The following is a 10,391-nucleotide window of genomic DNA, read 5'->3' as shown; positions in this document are numbered from 1 at the left end:
CGTGGCCATCTTCCCTAAGGGGTGTTTTCTCTCTCTCTGTCTCTCTGTCTCTCTCTGTCTGTCTGGCGAGCACATGTGCCCTATAGCAAAAACCTCTCAAAAAAATGTTAAAAAATTTTAAATAAATAAAAAAAGATAATAACCCATTTCTTAGTCCCATAAATGTGTTTCCTCTCTAGTGTTCTTCTTTTTCTTAATAAAAAATGTATTTACTTAGAAGCATTCAGAATGTCAAAAAAGCAGCTGCAACTTTTTTTTTTTTTTTTTTGCAATTAGTGGTATTCAGTTAACAGAACAACAATTATTTTGTATAAGCTGCATCAGAGACAACTGAAGATGAATAAGCTACCATCCCCATGTATAACTAATTTGTGCTGTGCACCAACAAGAACCTGCTTTAAATTTCTATGCCAATTTACAACCCCCATACTGTACCAGGCAAGGTTAGTGGCTATTGAAAATACCACCAGGACAGGGCTATCCAAAGACACATTTGGTAGTGTGTTAACTATACAAAAAAAGACACTGTACAGCTTAAAAACAAATCTTACACAGCCTTACATTTCAATTATTTTCTTTAAAAGAAGTGAGTTGTGTACGGGGGTTGGGGGATAAATGCTTTATAGACAAGGAAAAAAAATGTGCTAGAACCAACTTCATCATCATCTTCTTCATCTTCATCCTCATCATCTTCCTCTTTTTCTTATCTTCTTCTACTTTGTCTTCCTTCTCCTCCTTTTTCTTGTTCTTATCAGTCTCAACAACTTCCTTCTTTGCTGCATCAGGCTTTCTTTTAGCTCGGTATGCAGCAATATCCTTTTCATATTTTTTCTTCAGCTTAGTAGCCTTCATTTCATAAGACTGTTTATCATCTGCAGCAGTGCTATTCTACATCTCTCCCAGTTTCTTTGTAACATCACCAATGGATAGGCCAGGATGTTCTCCTTTGATTTTGGGGCGATATTCAAAATACAACAAGAAAAAGGCTGAAGGAAGACTCTTGGGTGCATTGGGATCCTTGATCTTCGTTTTTGTTTCCCCTTTAGGAGGGATATAGGTTTTCATTTCTCTTTCATAAAGGGCCTTATCCACCTATGCCATATCTTCAAACATTCCTTTTCCTTTAGAAGACACAGTCTTCCACCTTTCTGAGCACTTCTTAGAAAACTATGAGAAGTTGACTGAAGCATCTGGGTGCGTCCTCTTGTGCTCCTCCCAGCAAGTTTGCACAAAGAATGCATATGACGACATTTTGCTTCTCAGCTTCTTAGAATCTCCTTTGCCCCTGCTTGGTTATCTCTCCTCCATGAAGTAGAGTCACCCAGGGCTCTCACTTGCCCCAGCACTCTCTCTATGGAGCTCAAGGTACTGCAATGGCTGTGCAAGCGGGAGCCCGATGCTGTATTTTTCTTCTTAATGTCTTTCCTTAGACTCTCCTCCTTCTCCCAGCCTCTCACACACTGGATCCAATATCTATAACCATTTTCTATGTTTCTATATTGTCTAGTCTTCAGTTTTGGCCATAGAGTGAGGACAGTCGGTATGTACTATGTGGAGACATAGAAGAGAGAGCTATAGCACTGTGGAAATGAGGGCACCATCTGAAAAACTTAAATGTTCAGTGACAGCTATTTTTCTGAGCAATTAAGAGGCAAATCTTAGGCATATAGTTCATAAAGAGCTGACATTTAAAATGAATGTAAGCAAATTCAAAGAGAAATGATAACAGAAAGTCACCCCAGTGCATAAAAACAGAGAACAAGTACAGTTCAGGATGAACAAGAGTGAGTGACAAACACTAAGTCTCGGGGTAGAGCGCGTGAGTTGACACCAGGCGAAAACAATGGCAATTACCTTTGCCACATATGGCTAAGTATTTTTGCCAGTTGCTAAGCGTTGAGAGCATGCTACTGTTTTGTATTTGCCAACATTCAGTCACAGAATCTACTTCATCTAGCTTAAACAGAAAGGATCTTGTTTGAGGCTGTGTGTTGGCTAACCATTTTTGAAAGAGCCAGGAAAATCAAACTCTGTGATACACAGCCAAGCGTGTTGTCCAAATTTACCATGATTTTATTCTAACAAATAATGGCAGCCACTGCACACCACTGGGCACTCAAAAAGCCAGGGGCTGGATACCAGACAGTCAACATCTCTGTCTAAGTGCTAATAGAAAGATCAATGACCTTCACAGTGAAAACTGCTTGGAGAGCTGGTAGCACACCCTACCTTCATTCAAACTCCATGCTCCTTTGGAACTGGATGCTGCACTTTGGCCGCCAATCTTGTCACAAGGCATCTTGGGAAATACTACTCTGATTCTACCTAAAAAAGGTGTAATTCACAATATGGAGCAATACCAAACTGAGGTTTGGGCAGGCACACTTAACAGATGGCAACTATAATAAATTTCTCATTCGTTGCATATAATTATGCCTAAGCTAGTTTTGGAGTAAAATACATATTGTTCTCATCTTTGCAAACAAAGCTTTTATCCTTAATTAATATAAATGGACTCTTTCTAAAGGTAATCTTTATGAAATCTAATAATCATTGCATATATGATCTAAATACATGGACTTTGTATTTATAACTGTAGTTTTACTCTGAAATTCTGGCACACTGACTGGGAAAACAAAATAAACAATACCTGTCAAAGAATGTACAATTAGCAAAGCTGTTTCTATCTAGAAAGCTCATTTTCACAGTAGGACTTTCACTTAAGAGTGAATACAAGTAAACCTTAAAAAAGGTATCTATTTCTAATTAAAACATACAAGCACAGACCTATGTAGTAGGAATAAAACCATGACATATGAGAAAAGTATGCCTTGAAAGTTAGCTATGTCGTGTATGGAAGCCAAGAAATTCAAACTGATTTCTCCATGATAAATTGTTCTATACACATAATAATTTCTACATGTCTCTCCCAAATCAAAATTTATTCCAGAATAGATAAAGAGTCTGGTTTTCTTTGTTTTGTTTTGCTTAGATTAATTTATTTTCATATTTATTTGTTTATTCTTGGCCATATGGGTTCTGCTGCCTTATCCTCCACACCACGTGCTGGACTCCCAAAAGCAGAATATTTATTAAAGATTCAAGTTTAGTAGAATGCACTAGAAAAGATAAGCCCTTACAAAAAGAAATAAAATGTACACCCAATAAAATAAACATCACATTAAACTGTAGATTAATTTATTATTAAAATTTTTGAAAGTCAGGTACATATACATGTGTTACATTAAAACATACATAGGTATAACTTAATGATAATATCTTATAATGGACTAATATGCAGTGTATTGATGCTTAAAAGATTCATTTTTGTGGCTAGCAGGTGGTGTGGTGGTTAGGGGCACTGGACTCCCATGTGGCCGACTATGGTTCCAGTTCCGGACCTAGTGGCTTCACTTTCCCCATCTCTCTGTCTCCTTCTCACTTCCCTCTCTCTCTCTCTCTCTCTCTCTCTTTCTCTGGATCTCTGTCTGGTCAGATTAAAATCATAATAATGTATATAATATTCTGAACTGGATTGGTGAGAAATTGGTGAGATTGGTCAGAATATTCACTTTGCAAGCTAAGTGACATATTCGATTGAATGTATAAAAGAAATTGAAATAAAAAAACTAAAAAAACTGGAAACAAAGAAGATGTCTTTCAATGGGTGAATGAATAAACAAATTGTGGAATACCAATACAATGGGATGTTATTGAACAAAGTATAAAATTAATATCTACTATTCCATACTGATTAAAAGAATCCTGCTAGCTGTAAATGTGTGTACTTACCCTGAGTTCTCTATTATCTCTGGTTTATGTGTCTGTTGTCATGCCAAAACATGCTGTTTAACATACTTTGTGTAGCATATTTTGAGTTCAGGTCGTGTATTATACCTTTAGTTTTATTCTTTTTTGGTTCAAGATCACCTGACTCATCAGTGTTTTTTGTGGTTGCATACAAGTTTGAGAATTTTTTTTTTTCTCTTTCTGTGAAAGATGCCCTTAGTATTTTGATAGAGATTGCATTGTATCTGTAGATTGCTTTGGGGTTGTATGGGCATCTTAACAATGTTATTTCAGTCCATGAGCATGGGGTGTCTTTTCAAACATATGAATTTCTTTCGTTGGTGGTTTACAGTTTTTATTATAGAGAACTTTCATCCCCTTGCTTAAATTTATTTATAAGTATAAAAATACTATTGATATCTTGATTTTGTATTCTGCAAATTTTAATAAATGTCTTTACTAGTTCTAAAAGAAGGAAAACAAATTAATTTGAACAACAATAAAAAAGTAAAATTTTAAAAAATGCCCATAAATCTATAAGTCATTGCAAATAACAGGATTTCATTTTTATGGTTAATAAAATTCCATTCTACATATATGTAAATTTTTAAATTCACAAATAATTGTAGATATTTATGAAACCAATATAATTTTTCAATTCAATCACAGTAATGGGCAAACTAATACTGAATTTTTATGGAGATGCAAGAGACATTGAATAACCAAAAATAGTCTTAAATATGAAGAATCAAATGTTAGAAACTCATTCCTCCAGTTTCAAAATTTATCAAAAAGCTACCTAAAGCAGGATATTGTGGGAGGCTGGCAGTTGGTGTGGTGGTTAAAGACACTGGACTCCCAAAAGGCTGATGACCGAGGTTGAAGTCCCAGATCTGGTGACTTGCTTTCTCACTTTCCCTCTCTCTCTCTGTTTCTCTCTGATCAAAACTAGAAAATAATAATAATAAATAAAGTTAATAAAAAATTCTTTTAAAAAGGCAGGATATTGTGGCCTGACTTAAAGACAGTCATGAACTCTTACATTTCTGACTAATTGGTTTTTGATCAGGATACCAATAATAAAGGGAAGAAAATAGTATTTTTTTTTCCAATGTAAGTCTGGAAGAATTGAATATCCACAAGCAAAAGAATTTAGGTTAACCTCTTTATCACACTATATAAAAGAGTTAACTAAGACGGTAAGGGTAACCTAAATGTAAAAACTAGAACCATAAAATTCTTAGAAGAAAGCATAACTATAAATATTGACCTTAGATTTGATAATATTTTATTCAATATTGCACTAAAAGCACCATGATAAGAGAAAAATATTTAAAATGAACTTGGTCAAAATAAAAATGTTTATGCTTTAAAGAACATCATGAAAAAAGTAAAAGCAATCTCCAAATGGAAGAAATGTTTGTAAATCATGTATCTGATAATGAACATATATCCAGAATACATAAAATATCCTTACAATTCAATGAAAAAGATAGGTAAAGCAATCAATAAGTCCTAGAGCTTGTAAAATCCTGGTTATGCTGTTTTTCCCAGGCTGACCTAGTAGTGATTAGAACTGGTGGCGTGTGGCTTCTATACCTGCGTGCAGTTCAATACATCACTGACTACACAACAAGGCTGGGTCAATGGCAACTTACACGTTATGAAGTGATCAAATAAAAAAAAAAAGACATGGATTTGTTTCTTAATTAATTAATTATTTTTTTTTCTTTTTTTAACATTTAATCACTGTACATTTTTTTTTCTTGATTACACTAAATTTTTATCCCATGTTTCAATATCTAAGGCCCTGAGTACCTAAATTATTGGTACCAAATTCTGCCATATCTTCAAGCTGCAATTCTGGCATATGATGATGCTGCTGTTGACAAATTAGCATCAACGACCTATTATCTCAGCAAGGAAAACTTGACAGGAATACCAACAATATGATGTCGTATATGGATTATGAGAACTCACCTACACACAAGGGTCTCATTTCTTTTTTTTTTTTTTCACCTCAGGAAGGTGCAGAGAGTGTTTCCACTCATCTGAGATGTAGAGAGAAAGGAGCACTCAATATGCCCAAGGGTCGGGAATCAGCAGTTAGCATAATGGCTATGTCACTGGACTCCCACGTAGTCGACCGCGGTTCGTGTTCCGGACCCGGTGGCTTAAAACTCACGCCGGGCGCGTGTGCGTGCGTGCCCAAGATCCCGAGAGGAGAATGGAGGAGAAGAGATTGTGGTGTGACCATCCCCCCTGGGGGGTGATTTCTCGCTTTCTGTCTCTATGTCTCTCTCTGTCTGTTTGGCGAGCGCACGCGCCCTATAGCGAAAACCTCTAAAAAAAAATATGGCCAGGGGTCGTGCTGTAATATCTTCTATATCTTTCTCTCCCTTTGGGATTTTGTCCATTCACACAAATACACCGAGCACGTTTCCCAAGCTACTGTACCTGAGATTTAAACCGCATAGTAAATCATGTGAGATCCAGTTGCCTTAAACACCAGATCATGGAGCCAGCCAAACCTCCAATTTTTTAAGACTTCTTTTTTTTTTTTCCTTAGGGTGGATGTACTCACCAGAAAGAGAGACAGAGCCAGTGAGAGGAAAAGTGAGAAATCATCCCCCAAGGGGTGATGGCCATGGGGCAATTCTTTCTCCTCCATTCTCCTCCCAAGATTTTAGGTCTGCATGCACACCCACCTTGCATGATTTTTAAGCCACTGAGACCAGGACTCAAAGGACAGTCAGCCATGTGGAGGCAAAATGAATTTAATGCTATGTTGTCTGTTTGTCCATGGGATTTGTTTTTAAATTTTTGATTAAGTTTTAACTTCCTCTGAAAAGGCTCTCACTTACTCCCCTGAAATGTTGATATGAGATCTCTAGCCCAACTAATATAGGTCCATCTGTCTATTTCATACCATTGACCATAGTGATTGGCTCAAGTGAAAATTTCCAGGGCCAATGAATTATAGGGAAAACAGTGTTTCTAAAAAGAAAAAATGCATTCTTTCCAGTGCACATTAATACTAGAAGAGGTTATTTCTCTTTTTCTATTTTGGGGAGTGGGAAGACTTACAACTCTTATTACAATTTACAAACATAAGAGATTCTTACCAAGGTCACTACAGGGAAAATTAGAGGTAAAGCACTTCAGAAAATGAAAAGATATTGAAGAGAGAGAGATCAAGTTCTTGGTAATCCCATTTCAACCACTAGAGTAAACCTTAATAATTTACTTCTTTTTTTATATATAAATATACTGTATGCTTTGAGTAATTTAGTTTCATAGTAAAGTTGAGCAAAAAAGAATTATTCCCATATCTCCTGCATATGCACAGCCTCTTCCACCATTAACACTCCCCATCAGAATGGTCCATTTGTTACAATCAATAGCCTCTATTTTCACATCATAATCAGTTGAATTCTGTAGTTTAGGTTTTACTTCTGTTGCACATTCTATAGGATTAGACAACAGCATATTGACATATATCCACCATTATAGCATCATACAGAATATTTTCACTGGCTTACTAATTTTTGGTACTCCTCCCTCCTCCCCACCAAAGGATTTATAAAAATACACATGGAGACTTGCTCAGGAGGATGAGAGTCTATCTAGTTTGGTACTGCTAAACTGTGGAGCTAGTGCCCTAACATCAAAACACATACTTAAGTCTTGAAAAGAATAAGAAAGGTAAAAACAATTCCAGAGTTTTATAAGCTTGCTTCACATTCATTATGGGCATACAAAATGAATCTTGCCACCTTGAATACACTGCATATCAGTCCAAAGATATTATCATAAACATTATTATCAGCAGACAATTTTCCATGTTTGTGTACCTTAAAAGTTTTGCTTTTTTTCCCCCCTTAATTTCATCCCCCTTCCCAACTGACCACTCTTCTCTTACACTCTTTAGTTTGCTATTAGTATTATTTTCTTAATTTCAAGAAATGTCATTTTAGCTTTAATGAATCAAAATTTTAAAAACTTAAGAAAAATTTGCTTTAGGTCTTAAAGCCAGGAAACTGGTTGGGATTCTGTCCAAACAGTAGGTAGATACTAAACACTCAAAAAATATATATATGGACAGAGCTAAAATTTAGTCAAAAGTCATAAAATTCTTTTTCACCAATTCAGTCTCATGTATTTAATCTCATCTATGGTCTGATCTTTTTCATTTAAATCTTGGACACTCAGAAATATGATCTCAAAGTTGTCATAAACCTCTATTCAAGAGTATTTATCAAAATTTTTTTATTAATTTCTTTAAAAGAGGCAATTTCCTAACTGTAGCCTATTACAATTTTTTTTAAGAAAGAACATCAGAATAAATCAATTAACCATGAAAAATGAAACTTAAATGGCCATGGTTGAAGATCTGATTTTATCATTACCCAAAATTGACAAATTTGAAAATTTCTGTGACAGACCACATTAGAACTATTTAGCAGTTCAAGTATAACTGACAGCATACTAATACACAGTGGATTTTTTTTTTTTGGAGAGGTTTTTACTATAGGTTGCATGTGCTTACCAGAAAGACAGAGAGAGACAGAAAGTGAGAAATCACCCCCCAGGGGGGATGGCCATGCCACAATCCCTTCTCCTCCATTCTCTTCCTGGGATCTTGTGTACGCATGCACATGCACTTGGCGTGAGTTTAAGCCACCAGGTCTGGGTCTCGAACCGCAGTCGGCTACATGGGAGTCCTGTGACATAGCCATTAAACCAACTGCTGGTCCCCATAACAGATATATAACATGGAATCTTGACAGCTCCATAGCTCAGCAGTTAAGAGAGCAGATTCCATATAGCGAAACATGGATCAAATCCCATCTAGTAGTTTGAAAACCACACATGATACATGTATAAGGCTACCCCACATCCTGACAGGATGGAGAAATAAATGAAAGATAATTGTGATATAATCGCACTCCACTGGAGGGTACTCTTTCTCTCTTTGACCAATAATGCATGCATTCTGTGGCAATAAAAGAAAATAAAAACGAAGAAGAAAAAGAAGAAGGAAAAGAAGAGGGAAAGAAGAAGGAAACACGGGATTTTTCAGTACTTTTCAGTCTTAGACGCACAAATAAGAAAACTGGTCAAAATCAATGGGAGAGAATACAGCCCTCATTTATTTCCAAGATGAACTGCGTCATCACTACTGGCTGCATAATTAATGAGAAACACTCTACTTACTTAATTGCCTATGTTTTAAGGCAAAATAATGTTTTTTAGACATGGTTTTTGGCTTAAGAGTTGAATGTTAAGCACAGCTGTTTCCCTGTTTCCTATGGATTATATTTGATTGTCAAGAGGAAGTTAAATTGGACAGATTTATGAGTTTGAAGAATCACTTTCCTTGGTTTTACAATAACTGAGAAATGATGTCTAAATATTTTAAAAATTACATCTTTCAGGAGGGTCTGCATGCTATATATGAAGAGTATATTTGTGACTTTGAATACAATCAACTGGAAAATTTAGTAGAAAAAATAATTATATCATCTTTGTGTGTGACATACATCAAGTGTTTATAGCAAACCTAGATATTTATGTAGCACTTGGTTATAAAAGTATCTTCTCAGTTTTTCAAATTGATGGAGCCATCAAGCCCCAGGTTCTTGAAAACAATTTGAAGAAAAACTCACCTCACATCCATTCTGTCTGGGCAATGAATTAAGGCGATATTTCTTTCATGCCATGATTGAACATCTTATTTGTAGGTTTGTGATAATATATTTTGTAAAAAGATCGCATAGAAAAGTTTTAGAAATTCCTTCAATTTAGTTTGCAAAGATAACTTCTACAACAGCACATTGAACATTTATAATTTATATCTCTTAGTTTACTCCAAAAGGAATGAGTAGATTATATGGATCATTATCTCTGCATTTCCAGTGAGACACAGTGATGGAGCATCTTTGTTCTTGGAAGCTATGAAGTCCTGCACAAAACCTGCAATATGAACCCCAAGGAGCACCATTGTGCCCTATGCCATATGATTGTACTGACCAGCTGAGTAACCTGACACACACGGTCACTGACATCAAAAGATTGCATTAAGCACATAGTAGTCAGATACTCTTGGAACTTGTAATACAAACATTACTTACTTCAGCCGAGGTTTTGTGGACATACATAATTTATTTGAAAATTTAAATAGTATTGAGTTAAGGTGTGTGTTTATTAAGCTAAGGTTCAAAAATATACTGATGAGACACCAGCAGTTAGGGTAATGGCTATGTCGCTGGACTCCCATGTAGTCGACCGCAGTTTGTATCCCAGACCCCGTGGCTTAAAAATCATGCCGGGCACATGTGTGTGCATGCCCAAGAGGAGAACAGAGGAGAAGGGATTGCAGTGTGGCCATCCCTCTAGGGATATATATATATATATATATATATATATATATATATATATATATATATATATATATGAAATGCCACTCATTTGGATTTTTACAGAGATGATTCAGTCACTAAATTCATATTAATAATGAGTTTGGGGCTAGTTCCATGGCCTGGTGATTAAGGCAGCTGGATTCACATGTCTGACCATTTGGTTCAAGTCCCAGACCCAGT

At 35.8% G+C, this 10,391-nt stretch overlaps 1 pseudogene; it reads right to left on the bottom strand.

Annotated features, from left to right (window-relative positions):
• Positions 1–661: 661 nt before the first annotated feature.
• On the bottom strand, positions 662–5,689 carry LOC106733216 (high mobility group protein B1 pseudogene; annotated as a pseudogene).
• Positions 5,690–10,391: the final 4,702 nt, after the last annotated feature.

Source organism: Tupaia chinensis, unplaced genomic scaffold (genome assembly GCF_000334495.1).
Source record: "Tupaia chinensis unplaced genomic scaffold, TupChi_1.0 Scaffold000065_1, whole genome shotgun sequence".
NCBI lineage: Eukaryota > Metazoa > Chordata > Mammalia > Scandentia > Tupaiidae > Tupaia > Tupaia belangeri.
The sequence above is the reverse complement of the archived record's forward strand: the minus strand, read 5'-3'. Positions and strand labels throughout refer to the sequence as shown.